The sequence below is a fragment of the Rhagoletis pomonella genome, unplaced genomic scaffold (assembly GCF_013731165.1).
Source record: "Rhagoletis pomonella isolate Grant_MI unplaced genomic scaffold, Rhpom_1.0 Rhpom_scaffold_00007, whole genome shotgun sequence".
Taxonomy (NCBI): domain Eukaryota; kingdom Metazoa; phylum Arthropoda; class Insecta; order Diptera; family Tephritidae; genus Rhagoletis; species Rhagoletis pomonella.
In genome coordinates, this window is record NW_023458561.1 from 67488980 (window position 1) to 67505307 (window position 16328).

The following is a 16328-nucleotide window of genomic DNA, read 5'->3' on the forward strand; positions in this document are numbered from 1 at the left end:
ATCAAATTCAACTTATTTCAACTTAAATATTAAACGCGAAGATATTCTTATGAAGGTCATTAGATGTGCACCGTTCTATTTACATTCAAATACTAGAGGTCAAAGTTATTTTTTGAAGTTAGAAGTTTTTTTGATCGGCTCAGGGTGATTTGAAAATTGGTGATATTAAAAACCGGCACTATGCGAGACCTCTCTTCACTCACAAACAGCTGCGTAGATTTTAACGGAGTACACAGATCGCTTATAACTTTGACTAACATTTGAAAGAGTTTGTAGGTTTTTGAATTTGGGCGTTTTAACGCCATGCGGATTCACTATTCTATATATGTATAAATCCGCCACAAGAAAATTTTGAAGCCCCTTTTTTTGAGGGCACCGTTTGCTCGATTTCAATAAAACATACACCGATCTAAAATCTAAAATAACCTCCTCTTATCCAGAAATGTTAACTTTTCAACGTTTCTGAATAGCGACACAGGTGAGGCGTTTGGTGAAGAACATCCCGAACCAATGTATAGGGATGAAATTCACTTGACCATGACGAGGTGAGAACAGCAATAAGGCGGCTTGAAAAATCAAGACATCCGGAGACGACGGTAGACCTGGTTGGGCGCATGTACCAGCTATTAAGCAGAATTTGGTGTAGTGAATATATGCCTGAAGAAGTGTACTTTGTCCAATCCACGAAAAGGGAAAAACCGCCGTTTGCGCCAATTATCGCGGAATATTGCATAAAAGGTCCTGCCGAGGATACTATGCGAAAGGCTGAATGTCCATAATTGACCAGCACGTCAAGTTCTGGAAAATACACTTGATATATATACTATATTTTTGTCGATTTTAAAGCTGCTTTTGATAGCACGAAAGGAAGCTGCCTAAACCATGCTATGTCTAAACTTGCGATCCCTGCAAAACTAATATGGCTATGCTCCCTCCGCGCCTTTTGAGGCCAAATTAGGGTTCGCTCTCATGCATAAGACCACCAATAATGTCGGTCTGCAGATTGGGCTCGGTAGCCAATTGAAAAGCAGAGGCGTCTCTCAACGAAAAAAAAAATTATGCTCTCCACATCTCCACATCAGAAACATGCACGATGTCTAACAAAAAAGAGAAGGCTTTTGAGGCTTTCGAGAGAACGCGTTATGGCGTTTAGCTCTGCTGGAAAGACGTGAGTTCGTCAGAGTAAATCCCCTTACCCACTCTTTTGTTAAGCTGGGAACCATCTGTATATATGGCCGTAGACCATAGGTTCAAGTATGTGGCCCCTTCCTTTTCGTTCCTCTGTGGGATTCTTGTGTCTTAGATTACCCGGTAGAGTTTTAAGTACTTTTGCGTGTCCGAATCTGAGCTGGATCGTATTTATTCTAGCCGCACTGCAGTCGGCTCGAAATTTGACGTAGAGATCCACAGGTGGGAGATTTAACATTACTTCCAGAGATTTGGTGGCTGTAGTGGGCAGTGCTCCCGTTATGAGCATGGCAGCCGTCCTCTGTACTCGATCCACCTTAGCTCTGGACAAGGTGTTGTTTAGCGCAGGCCTCCCTACGGTGAGCCCGTAGAAAAGGATGGGTATTATCACAGCTGCGTGCATCCAGTGTATTAAATATGTGTGGTTTTATTCCACTTTTTTTTTGCCTATAGCCATATTACAGACATACAGGGCGGTATTGGGCTTCCTGGAGCGATCTTCAATGTTTCGCATCTTGTCCAGTTTCTTGTCTAGAATGACTACAAGGACTTTGAAATCGGTTGAGAGAGAGTAAGTGCCACCCCGTTTAGAGGGGGAGGTTTAAATAAAGAGGGTTTATATTTCCTTGTGAAAAGTACCATTTCTGCCCTGGTAGGATTGAAACTAAGTCCACATTCCTTGGGCTAGATGTTTACCAGACCGAGTTCGTTTTGCAATAACTCACTCAGGACCTGAATAAGTTTGCCCGTTGCCAAGTGTACACATTGACTTGACAACCGCTTCCCTTTAGGCTTAGAAGTCGGGTGTTCACCGTTAGATTCCAGAGTAGAAAGGAGAGAACGCCCCCTTGGGGAGTGCTTCTAGTCACATATTTTGCGCTGGAACCAGCCCCCAGTTCTGATAGAATAGTTCGCTTTTCGAGAAGGAGCACAAAAAATCCACCAGACCCCGCTGCACCCCCGCCATGAGAAGGGAGTTAACTTCGGGTAGACATTGCTGAAAGCAATCTCGATATCGAGAAAACTTCGAGCGTGTATTTCATTATGGCCAACCCTTTTTTCAATCCTACATACGATTTCGTGAAGTGTGGTCTCCACGGATTTTCCCTTGAAATATGCATGCTGATTCAGTTTTGGTATTCCGTCGACCGAAAGGACATTAAAGCCCTCCCCCACCCTCTCATCATTTACGACATCCCTAACGGTATCACCCTGAGACAAGTAGGTCCTAGGACCGTCCGAAATGCCGGAGTTGTCATCCGAGCAGCCCGGGAAGTGAGTGCTCATAAGGACCTCCAGCATTTCGTTACATGATGACGTCCAGTCACCGTTAGGCTTCTGGATAGAGATCATACTTGAAGAGGATTTCGAGAGAAGTTTCCTCAGCCTGATGGCTGCAGAGTTCTCTTCTATGTTGTTACAGAAGTTTGCACCCATGGGTGGAAAACGAAGGCAAGTGCGCCCACGAACACAATGGAAGAACCAAGTGCAGAAGGACCTATCCGCAATTGGGATGAACAAGTGGCGCAGTGTCGCAAAAGAGAGAGACAACTGGCGAAGTTTTTTAGTCTCGGCCCAAACTGACAAACGGTTGCAGTGCCAAATAAGAAGAAGAAGCCATATAACCCCACTACTGGAAGAGAAGGGTTAATTAAGAGCGCCATTTTGGTTATATTCTTCGCTAAAATTTAGAAAAAAAAAATCAGTTTCTGAATTTTTATTTCGAGTCCATACGCGTAGAAAAAGGCAAATTAAAGAAACATTTATAAAGAGGTTTTGTATTGTATGAAGAATAGCGTTCGATTGAAGAGTTGGAAATTTTTTTAATTCTAAAGGCCCTAGAAATTTTCAACAGCATTCCTAACAACAAAAAATTTTGGAGTTATCACTTTTATACATTCAAGTGATTTCGACAGCAACAGAAGTGTCAAAACTAGAACAAAATATTTCAAATCGTACTATACATAGTCAGTTAAAAAAAAAAACAGCTAAATGAAAATTCATTTATTTGCCAAAAAGTTTTCACCGGGAAAAATTTTTTTTACAAAATTTTGTGGTATGAAAAAGGTAAGTGGGGAATTTTTCTCCAAATCATAATGTTTGGATAAAGAATTGCATTTTCTTTTATTAACAGTATTCTACCAAATAATTACTTAGTTGGTGTTTATAGAAAAAACTTTACATTTTTGAGAATCACTTAAAATTATAAAGTGAAGGACTAAATTTTTTACTAAATTTGAATTTTTCATTTTCAATTCATACACCAAAATATTGGACTAATTGGTCCATTGCATTTCAAGATATTGGCGTCTTTTCAACTAGGTACGCTTTCAAATATTTTTTTTCGGAGAAATCATACTTTCCAGAAAGCCTTCATAATTTTGGTACACAATTAAAACGAATTGGAACTCTATGCAAGGATTTATAGCTTATAGTCTTACAAAAAAAAAAACGTAAAAATATATAAGGAACCGTCTAAAGTTAAATTACAAATTGTGCTTTTTTTAAGCGTTCGGACGCAAAATATACTTCATATGTAAAAAAAGTCGTAACGTTTACTTCTTTTTGTCAAAATTTTAATACAAAAGCTAGTTTTTGTCGCATAAAATTTTTTTTTTTCGGAAAACTATAGAATTACCGATTGTAAGGAAATTTAAAATCGGAACGTCCGAACGCTTCAAATAATTTTTGTTCATATTGTTTCTATGTATTTATATAGATATAGTACATACTTCTGCTTGTACAAGGACATAACTTTACCGACCGTTAAAAGTATGGATGAGAGAGCAATGAAGTGGACACAGAATTTGAAGAAAGATGAAGGAAAGTGGGTAAAATATAAAAAAACAGAGATTATATCCTGGCAAAAAAGCACCAAGATGCGACTAAATTTCGCAAAAAACTTGCCAAGTATAAAAGTAGACAGTAAAGCCAGAAAAAAATTTGAAAAAAAAAATTAAGAAGAAATTGTCGGATTAATATGACGACTGAAAATGAGAAGGCGAAATGCGAAAATGACGACCCGAAATTAATAAAAATTGTACAAGCAGCTGGAAGAAAATAAACATTGTTAAGTAAGCAAGAATCGCCTATACCAAAGCGCTACATGGTTTTGACAGTTACCGAAGCATATCAGCTTTTTAAAAATGAATTCAAGGATTTTGACTGTAGCAAAACAAAATTGTATGCGAGCAGACCAAGATCAACGGAAATAAGGTCAATTGACACTATTTCGCATACTGGTGCAGGAAACACCCATATATACAAAGACATTTGACAAATTGAGATAGCATGAAAATTATAACTTTTGTTCCCGAATGTGTTGGAATTCGTCCATAATTAATTAACATATCAAATGTTAAGCGATAATCAAGTCGGGCAACAAAATATGCAACTTTAATCGGTTATTATATTTCTTATTTTTCATATCTCCTCGTTATTTTTTGCATTTCTCGTTATGCCTTTTTATATATGTATTTGATTCAATTTTATTATTCTCCCTTATGTCACAATATTTGCACTTGCAGTCAAAACATTCAAGCAAATCGCGTAAATTTTCACTCCAAATTTGCATAAGTCGGCAATAAAAAAAGACCAAGCGCTGAGTTGAGAGCAAAATCCGAAAGCCAAAATGGCAAAAGCAGCAACAAAAAAAAAACACACACCAAATAGTGACGCCGCAACGGCAGTGGCTGGGTGGTTGGGTGGCCGAGCGGCAACGACTGTGACTGTATGCTGAAATGGTGAGAAAAATAGCTGAAGCGAACTCATAGTCAGCCTCGGTGGTGTTGTGTCAAAAGGTGAGAGGTGTGGATAAAAGGGGAAAATAAAACATAAAACAGCAGGTTAAAACACGAGCTATGTGGAAGAGACAGACGCGGTGTTGAGAGGAAGGAGAAGTGCGTTGAGGCAGTTTTTAAAACTCCGCCTCGGCAATAAGTGAGCATTCCCAAAAGGCAACAAGAAAAAAGTAACAAAAATGCAACAACAACAAACTGAAGAACTACTTGCAGTTTGCAGAGGCACCCATGCCTGCATGCAACAAAAACAATGTGTTTCAATACACAAAGCAGAAAAAACACTTGTGTGTACAATGAATGAAAAGGGCGAAAAAAACTCCATTCATAAAACAACAAAATCGAGCACAAGCCACGCTCCGAATGTTAGAACGAGAACCCGATAGCGCTCAGGTGCGGTTTTCCTGCAAACAGCAACCATGCGCCATGTCGCTAAGAACCGGTTCACGTAACGGTAGCGTAAGAGAGAGCGCCATATTTGTTTTCAGGTGTGGCCGCACTCTTTCCACCAATCGTGGCGTCAATTCGCCATGCGGCACAACTAACGGCACTGCTCTGCTGCATGTCTGATTGGCGCGCTGCCAAAGCGAGCAAGCTGCAGTAGGCTCTGTGAGTGCGAGTGACTTCGCACTGAAGTACAGCGTTCGCACTCGCACTCTCTCCAGTGATGCATCGTTGTCGGGCAGTAGCGCGAATAACTGGAATAAATGTTAACTCGTTTTTCCAGTCCCCCAGCAGCTGTTGTGCGCGCACTTACTCACACGAGCTTCAGCCGCATTCAGCTTGCTCGCACACGCGACAGCGACAAGCGACAAAAACTGCAGCGCTCCGCAGCCACTGTGGAAACCAGTATAGCAAGCGCTGCTTAGCCGGTCTTCCGGACCGTTGGCTTACTAACTGGCTACGCTATCGGACTGACAGGCGTCGTCGTCATCGTCATCGTCGGATTGGAGCGAGCAGCGAGCGGCATTCAGTGTTCGCGGGCGTCTTTGCAGCGCAGCAAATGATCACATAATCACCTCGTACCTAGTCGTTCACGCACTTTGTTTGTGGTTGGTCGCGCGTACAATTCGTTCGCAGTGTTTCGAATCGACGGGTGAATTTACTGTGTGTGGTGGCTACCTCGAAGAATTGACAACGCGCTTAGACGAGTGTAAACGCCGCCGTCGTGTTAACGCTTCCAATTGCGCGATTTTCGCGGCGGATTTTGATTGCAATTTTAATAAAAAAATAAAGCTTGGCTGATTAAAATATTAAGAGAGTAAAAAACGTGAATTATCTTTTAAAAAATTCAGCTGCAATCAACTGAAGACCGAGGTGAATTTTGAAATGCTCCTAATCTTGAAATAGTGCATTTAAGTTCAAAATACATAAAAAAAGAAGAAAAGAAAAATTAGTGATTTGCTTGACTTAAAAATATACCGAAGGACGGATACAGGACAGAAAAAGTACGTGCTGATCTTAATTAAAAACCTATGACAAAAAAAAAATCGATTTTTTATTTAAAATAAATTAAAACAAAATATTTCGAACAAAGAAGTTTTTTTACACTCCAATCAAAAAACCTAAAAGTAGTCAAAAAAAGTAAAAAAAAATAATAACGCTGGTTCCATAAAATTAACTTAACACAAAAGACACAGGGAACTGGATGATTTGAAAAAAGTTCGTTTAAGTGATTTGATAAGATATTTCCAAAACCAAAATAGGAGGAAAAGAGTAAACTAAAAAAGGTACTTCACTTAATAAAATTTCATTCACCAAGTGCTTAATTCTGCGGTTTAACACAAAACTATTTGGCCTCAAAAAAAATTTAATCGACTATCAGAAACAATTAAAATCGCTGCAAAAAGTCACGTGCCCAGCCAAATCAACAGCCCTCCCCTCACAACAAGCAGCCAACCAACCACATAGTTTGCCGCCCACGCCAAAATCAAGGCACGCACTCACACACACTCGCCCATAAACGTCAAGAAACTTTCGTTGAAGAGCGTTCGCGATCGCCACCGCCACCGCCGCCGTCGCCGTCGCGCAGCAAATCGCTAATTGCAATGCAGAAAGTAAAATGACACAAATTATACGCTAATTAAAAGTGTTGTTGGAAAAGTAGTTTGGTGGCTTGTGGCGGCACTGTTGTTGCAATTGAAAAATACGCTGTTCGAAAAAAAATTGATTCACTTTCGTCTTAACGTGCGTGTGTCATTGTTTACGATAAAAAAAAAAGAAACAGTAAGGAACGACTAGAAAGTAAGAACAACAATAACAATAACAGTAAAGTCATCAGCAAGGAAAATAACTTCATAAAAGAGGAAAATATCGACACACTTACATTTTCTTTATTTCGAAAAATTGTTTGCGGTTTTGTGCTTTTTTTTATTTAAATTACACTTTTCCAAAAATTAAAAAAAAAAGTGAATAAAAGTGAGCAAAAAAGTAAACCTTTAACTTTTGACAAAACGCTGTGAATTTTTAATTTCGTGTACGCGTCCCCCAAAAAAGCCGTCAAAATTCTTGATAAAGTGGCCTCGATAGGCGCCAACACGCTTAATTTTACTGACTTAGGGAGCCCCTATGAGGGGCCTCCCAGTACACCACAATCCGGCATGGATGCGCCCGACGCACCGCACACTCCCAAGTATATGGATGGTGGTACAACAACAACCGGAACGCCAGGCGCACAAATGCCCGGCAAATCGGCATTTGTAGAGCTGCAGCAACATGCCGCCGCTGGGTGAGTTACTTTGGCTATGCCTTAGTGTTTTTTTTTTTTTGTTTTTGGCGGTTTTAAAGAGTTTCAAGAGAAGTTTTTTCATGGCAGAAATACACTTGGAGGCTAGCTATTGTTTACTGAAGGGCGACCGCTGTTAGGGAAAAACTTTTTGTTATATTTTTTTGCGATGTTGCTTTGACCAGTGCTTAAACCCGGATCCTCCGTCCTCCGGAGTGGTACATCGCACCTCTAACCACTCGGCTATTCTTATTGAAGAAACACAATATTAAAACACCCTCCTAAAATTAAAAAAAAAAATATTAAATACCCCCTCTTTAGTTCTTATTTCTTTTGGGAAGTTTACGATATTCTTTTATTTAAAAATATATTTAACCACTCAAGACTATCCTTACTAATATTATAAATTTTAAAGTGATCGATAATCATGAAATCTTTTACACTGGTGTCCTTTAGCCCATATATATATATATATATAGTCGATTTAATCTTGAATAGACGAGGGGGCGTGGCACCTCCCCATACAAACGTAATTTTTACCGACTGAATATCTCAGGAAATATTTGTGATAGAGTACTGGAGCTTGGTATGCGGATATATTAAATCACTTCCATACTCATGGAGGTGGGCTGCCACCTGTTTAAAAAATCAAATTCAACTTGAAGTAAGGGAATTATTTATTTGAAAATTTTGTTAAAAAATTGATGCCAAGAGGCTTAAAAGAAGTTGTTTGAAAAGGGTTGCCACCTGTTTGAAAAGTCTGAAAAACTAAAATATGGGTGTCATACTAAAGATTAATAGGAAGTCTGCAGATTGAACATTTACAAAAGTATTGAGGTGCTTTACAATGGTTGTCACCCGTTTAAAAATTAAAATCAATTAATTTAATTAAATTACTAAAATATGGGCACCAATCGAAATGTTTTTGAAAAGGGTTTTAGTTCTAAGCTAAAGTTGGAAGGTTGCCACCTGTTAACAAAAAAATCAAATGTTACTTGAGTTAAGGGAGTTAGGTGATTGGAATATGCTCACAATATCGGTGTCGTCGGACGAAAGGGGTTTAATCAGCGCTATCACTGAATCCGTCGTAGTCCGAATTTTCGCGAAATCTACGAAAATGCTATCACTAAATGGGAATAGATACGAACGAAGCATACACTTTGAATGCATCCATTCGATAACCCAGAATGAGGTTATCGTTGGAAAATATTTTGAATTGGGTTGCCACCATTTTTTTTTAAAGCCGAATTTAAATTAATTATACTCAAGTTGTTTTGAAATGTTCAGCATGAACATGCAGAATTTTCTGAGGTATTTGAAGAGGGTTGTTGTTTTAAAACTAAATTCAAATACACAATTGTATTATAATTAAATGAAATATTACGATATTAATCGAAAGAGTCTCGAAAAGGCTTTATTTCTAAGCTACATATGTATAGCATGGTTTCCACATGTTTAAAAATTCAAATTCGATTTGAATTATAGGAATTAAGTAATTTGAATACATATGTATGTATCACAATATGAGTGTCAGACGAATGAGGTTGACAACTGTTTACAAATTTAATTTCAAACTATTCAATAATTTCAATGGATTATTACGAGAAGGGTATCAATCGAAATCGTTTTGAACGGGGCTTAATTTCTAAACTACATGTAAGTCAGAGAAAATATCACAAGAGAGAGGTTTAAGAAAGTCTTAGTTTGAAAATATTTTGAAGATGGTTAAAAAAATTTAAAATCTTCTGTCTACCGGCATAGTTTAAGTATGTTGAGTGTTATTGAAAGACACTCAGCGAAGAGGGTGAGGCATGGGCGTAGCCAGGTAGGGGCAGGGGGGTGCTCGAGCCCCCCTAACTTTCAAATTTTCCTCATATATATATAAAATAGTCCCCTGAAATGCCAGCTTGATAGGGTCGAGTTTTTTCTGATAGCACACGCATTTCTGCTGGACTTGCCATCAATTTTTGATTTGCAAATTTGCTAAAAACAAGCGGTTTTCAAATAATAGTAAAATTTTTAGAGGATGCAATCAACACTTACGACGAATGATCTTCACATCAAATGAACTTCTTCCAAATATCTCGCTGATGAAAAGTTTTGATCTATGGGAATTTCTGAGAAATTTTATATTATTCTACAGAAGGTGACGTGATTCTGAAAGTCACTTTTTTATGTATATTCCATCCTTGGCTGGGCTTTAAATCTGTAAAAGTGTTTGTTCCTAAGAAAAAAAAAACTGCAGACAAGCATAGAAAAAATTATATTTTTGTACGGATAACACGTGTTTGATTTAAACCTTTTTAAGGCAGGAGGCTTGTCGTGGCCAATTAGTCTTTATTTATTGGAGGATGGTACATTTCAATATAGAGCTTTGATATTTTTAAATGTCAAATGCTTTTCGGTGTATCTCCTTAGCAACAGATTTACCAAAGGGCAATTTAGCTGCATTACGCTTATCATATATAGCTCCATTTTAATACCAATTTCAGCCCTTAAAGCTACGCATACATATATGAATATCGTTACCCAAATTCACAAAGGCCCTAACCAATACTTTTTTCGAAACTGCGTTTTTCACAAATTTTTGTAGGATGTATTAAAATACACCTTCAATAAAAAGTTTAAAAGTGTTAGTGCCAAAAAAAAAAACGGAGTTACATACCACTTTTTATAAAGTCTACCTGTTTTTGATACTCTTTTTATAATGTTTTTTGCTTCTCCTGTAAAATAAAAAAAATTGTTCGTTAGGGCCTTTGTGAATTAAAGTAGCGATATGTATCTGTAACAAGGAATCGATACAGTCAACTATTTTTCACGTTTTACGTTTTAAAAAACGATGAGGCATACTGATATTTTTTTCGGATGAGTGCCTGAATTTAAATAATAAACTAATACTAAGTACGCGCTCGCAGTTTTGTTAAGTGTTCGACCGGCTTCTCTTGATATTAACACCCAAATGGAAGAACCTGCGGTTTACTATTTATTCCGAACGGAATATGGCTTTAAGCATTTTAGCTTTTCATTACAAAATTATATTCGGAGATTTGCCATGGCCTGCCGAAGGGCGACTGCTATTAAAAACGAGTTTTTTTTTTTAATGCTGCTCGAACCAGAAATCTTTTCTTGGGTTCTACCGGGTGGAAATACGCACCTCTGTCCCCTCGGCTACGGCTAGGGGAAATTTTTTTTATTGAAAACAACAAATAAATGTTTTTCGTCTTCTTTGAGGCAATTTTAGAGAATTTCTTCCTTGCTTTAGTTTTCATATAATGTATAGCTATTTGAAATCAATTGATTCGGTGAGTTCGAAAAACGTACAAGTCCAAAATCAGTTTTACGTTGTTGAAATCAAAAAGAGTACAAGTTACGGACATGCACGGTTTTTCACTAATTTCTCCGCTAACGTAGCTCAGCTGATTGCTCTCGTGAAATGAGGAGAAAGCGGTACTTGTCCGTGACCTGTAATGTTTTTGAACTCAACTCATTTTTGGACTTGTACGGTTGTCGAACTCACCGATTCAATGGTATCTTTGTCCTCATGCGAAGTGAAGAAGATTTCGCATATTAAAACTCAGAAGACGTTCGATAACTTTTTGCATTGTCATAGACCGACATTGGAACCGGAATAGACCGGAAATTGGCTTCTTTTGTCTCTTCTCGAATTATTTACTGGCATCAAGGCTATTTTATCCACCATGTCGGTATTTCATAGTTATAAAAATATCTGGTGAAATAACTCATTATGGATGCGTTTGCAGTTATGATTTTGGTTCGCTTCAATGTTAACGTCTTACATTTTGAGTATGAGCCCATTATATTCTAATAATAACAAAGTGCAAGTTTTAAGTTGCTAAGAAAGCGCGTTGATTTTTAATAATTTTTTTTCTGGCTGAAGTGAAGTGTTATGATTGGTCAAATTGAATAAATTTACAGAGGGCTTTATTTAGAAAAGTTGAAAAAGTTTAAGAATTTTTGATACCAGAGCTCATTGATTTCTCCCTCCCAAAAGGAAAGTGCGGGGCTTTTATTTTGAGGTACATTTTTAGTTCTCAAAAAGTAATAGTTTTTTTTAATCGTTACATTTCCTTTTAAGGAGGTGTGATCGCATTTATTGCGCATTTTGTTTTAAGTGCAATAGAAACTTTTTCGTAAATAAAATCTTACCAGAAGTGTAAAAATTAGACATCAGTCAGTTGTAAAATACAAAGCAAGTGTAAAAAACACTCCCTATCGGTCAGAAAGATATACGAAACAACAGTCCAACTTTAAAATATCAAAAGTTCAAGTATTTAAAATATCTTGAGCTTAACAAGATTTGGACGCGAGGAACCCAAAGCTTTTTGCATGCTTGTTAAGTGGCTGATACGAAGCTGGACAGCTGCGCTAATCTAACTGCAAGAAAGACGAAAAACATATAAAAAACGCTTAAGAAATTAAAACAATATTTTCTTAAAATAGTTTGCAGCTCTCAGGTACTAAAGCTCGGATATTATTTTAATTTTGTCAATGAGCAGAAATAATGATAACCATGATAAAAAAATAGGAAGGTAGAACCGCTGAGAGGAATTTTTCCAATTCTTGACGTTTGCAAGCAATTTAATTTTAAAATTTTACAACAACAACTTTGAACAATTCCTCTTTTTTTTACTCTCAATTTTATATAATTTTAAAATGCTGGCAAACTATTTGTTTTTGTTATTTTTTGGCCTTATAACAATTACATTCAACAATTTTTATTGAGCTCGAGGCCGTTTTTTAATGAAAATTTATTGTGGAAAAGCAACAATAATTTGAAAAAATGGTAGAAGTGATAGCTATTTCAGAAATCACCACATTTCCTCATCAGACTTCTTTCAGTAGGCACCGAACTGACGATCCCACTGACTCAGCCTCAGTTGCCTATGCACTGTGCTAAGTACGCCTGTCAAAATGACAAATTTCCATAGTATTTGTGCATAAATAACATAGAGAAGTTGAAAATATGGTTGTTTCTTTGTTATCAGTTTTAAGAAGTGGCAAAATACTATAAGCGCAGGCGCTGCTATGAAAAATTACATACTTCGCGTGAAAAGCGGAAAACATTGCGAAAAATTGCCACCAATAGTGTTGGACAAATGACAAACGATATTTTCGCCAGGAAAAGCAAGCGACGAACCAAAGAAAAACGCACAAGGTCGTCGACGCACCCACCACACAACTGGGGCTGGGGTTAATGAAGTTTGCTTATAAAATAGAAATAAAATATAAATGGAAGCCATTTGATGAAAGGCTACCCAGTCGGCAAAATGGGACGCGTTGCGAAATAAGCGCCTTCAGGAAGGGATTTTTCAATTAAATTTTCTCTTTGGAAGCTTTACTAAAAATGGCAGTAGACGCATCCGTGTTTCAAACTGTTTTAATATTATTTCGTGTAAATTTTTCCCTTCTACGGGCAGCTGAATCTGGCCATTCGATAAAACATGAAGAGGAGTAGAAAATCGAGAAGGGAGGGCCTATCGCTTCAAAGACTCCCAGAAGGCCTATTATTTTCTAAATTTTGCCGACTGGGTATTTGTCTACTCGCTGCCTGACCCAGCAGCCACACAAACATTGTCGCTTGAACACCTTCCTACATAATTTGAACTGGTGGCAACTACGTATACACGGAAAGTGCGGAAATGCGCGTAAATTAATAATAAAAGTACCCAAAGCACACAAAGAGAAAAAGAAAAAAATCTTATTTAATATTATGCGTTGGCGCGCTGGCGACCGCAACACCACCATTTCTACACCCCACATTGCTTTACGGGCAGGCATCGTTTTTGTCCACATTTTATTTTTTTTATTTTTAATATTAATAAACTAAGTGTCGCCTATTTCGTTGCACACACATACATATACACAGTTTGCGCCATAAAAATTCGTACAAATTTATGAACTCAGCTGATGAGTGGTGCCCTGATTTCCTCTTCGAGTTTGCTCCTTTTTTCCAATTGCAATGTCCGCTCGAGTATTAATATTTTCATATTCATATTTAAGTAGTATGTATATTCCTGTACATATTTAAATGAACGAGTAAATATGTATAGATTAGTTAGAGCGTACAAATGCAAGTGTTTGTCTGTGTACAACGCGACGGAAATGTATGTACGTAGCATTGCGTAGATTCAATTAAAACTGTTGTAAATATTCCGTGCGTGATTTATTTATGGTGCATGCATGTATGTGTGTATATCCCTGCGTATCGCTCTCAAAATCAGTGCACAATGCGGGCACAGGGCACAAATCGTCCGACGACTGTTCATTGACTTTTGATGGCGATCTCTCGATTAGAATTTTGCTTTGCTTCCTTTTGCATTGCTGCAATCGCTGCGACAGGAAGTTCTTAATTACTATTATGCCCTTAGATTAATTTAAGTGGTGTTTATGGTTCATTTTCATGCACCGAAAGCAAATCATTGTAAATACCCGAAAAATTCAAATTAAAAAAAGTTCTTGCTCGTGGTCGATACAATATTTAGTGTTGCTTAGTGAAAAAAAAAATTAAGTAAATCCAACAGTCACTTCTATTAAAATATGAGTATAGCTTGGTGAATGTCGGAATGTCAAAATAAGGCAAAAAGTAGCAATTGTACTCCGCTTTTACTTTAGAGTGTAAATGTATATGAAATCGCATAGATTTCCAAACTGCCACGCCTAATAAACTGGGGCGGAAATGATAAATTTTATCGGACTTTAATAAAATTCGGTTTGCATCTTAGTTTTAACCAGAAAAACTTAAATCTGAAAGATGGTCAAAATCGGCCAACTACCACGCCCACCAGTTATAAAACCAAATTTATAAAAACCGAATTTTATTATAATCGGATAACTTCTACCAAACTTGCTCCGCAATATAGTGTGGGAGGCAATTCGCCAATCTTTGCCAATTTTTGGAGCTCATCATTTCTAGTCAAACGCATTATGTCGCAGATTTTTTGTAAAATCGGATCCCAATTACTACTTTTTGCCATAGCTTATATGGGGATCTGCGAAAGTGAAGCGTGCAGCCTATGAAAGATAAACACCAGGCTAGCAAGTTGTAGCAGTGAAACTTATTTCATTAGTTTACTTAGGGTTTAATGAACGTTGTAGTCCCAATGGCGCACGTAGACGCTAAATAGTTTACAGTCCCTATAAAGTCATTGAAAATGCTTTAAATTATATACATACATTTTCTAAACTCCGAAAGGACTAAGAAAAATAATGAAAACATGAAACTTGGCATTAAATATGAAAAAAAAAAATCCAACATAACCAATCATTCAGTTACCAGTGCTGATGGCGTGAAATGCCTGTCCGTATTTTTAGGTAAAAATAAGATTCCTGCGACATCAAGTGACCTTTGAATGCTACTGGTCAAGCGTCTAGCCAACCACTTAATTAATAGTTGGAGACATTTCGAAAGTTTGACTTTCTGCCACACTCAGACCACTGTGCGTCGTGCTTATAAGAACGGAGATGGTTAAGACCTGTTAATGTCCTTCCTAACGAAGGGATGACCCTGGAGCATGACCTGTCTAAAGCCTTCTAAGACTCCTCAGAACTCGCTGGTTTATGGGTTTGCTCTATAAGTAATAATAACTCTAGAAGAATTCACAAAACAGTTCCGGTCCCACAAGAACGGATCATAAGCCTACTCTCCGTAGTTCTTGGCGAACTTTTGCGCTTTAATAATGCAGTGGGTTGATACTTGCCATATTGCCGCTATATAGTAGTAAACTCGTACTTTTTTTTTAATCCTAATCATTAATTTTGTTTTTGCATAAGAAAATATATGTTTTAAAAAGAAATCTCGAAAATTACAAACTTACTAATATATAGAAGGAAATATATAAAGCTAACCGTTTGGGTGGCTCAAATACATTTACACAGGGAAACCAACTTCTTGGAATTTCCGCCACCTACCAGAACTGTAGAAATTCGAAAGTAAGGATAGTCTTATTTGTTTATTTTCGGCTAATATTTAACGATGCCGCCGGGGTTTTGAAGTTTTCCATATATACTACATGGAAAAATAATGTTTCGTAGGACTGCTACAAAATCGTAAAAAAAAATATTTTTTGATCGAATTAGAATATTTCCCTTCAAAAATCTTCAAAAAGTAAAAAAGTTGCTTATTTAATTTTCAAATTTTACCTCATATTCCCTTCGCAACGAACACATAAAATAAGATTTTTGCATATGGTTATGAAAAAGTAGTTAGTAAAATCTTAAAGCTAAATATGTATAATAATTTTATTTTTTGAAGTTTTTTGAAGCGAAGTTTTTCTAGTATCGTTAAGGCTTTAATATTTACCTGCCCCTTAAACAAATTTTTTCAAAATAAAATTTGTGTTTAAAGTGCAGATAAATGTTAAGCCTTACTTGAGGAAATGGCACTAAATCGATCAAGAATTTTTTTTGGGCCAACTCGGTTAAATAGTAAGAGACCTGATGCGCAGTGTTGCCGGAAGAAGACTATGCTATTGTGAATGGACTCCGGAAAAGAACTTGGATACATTTTTCTTTAACCTTTAAGTACCGACGTGTGGTCTGACAAATACTTTGAGAGTTCCAAAAGTGTAGTTACATGTGTTAGCGAAGACGTATCCCCC

At 37.2% G+C, this 16328-nt stretch overlaps 1 protein-coding gene across 1 annotated transcript in view; it reads left to right on the forward strand.

Annotated features, from left to right (window-relative positions):
• Positions 1-5826: 5826 nt before the first annotated feature.
• LOC118743379 (homeotic protein distal-less) overlaps positions 5827-16328 on the forward strand; it is a gene marked incomplete in the record, with an annotated part of 93772 nt that continues 83270 nt past the window's right edge. Inside the window, 1 exon segment of the mRNA XM_036476010.1 lies at positions 5827-7351.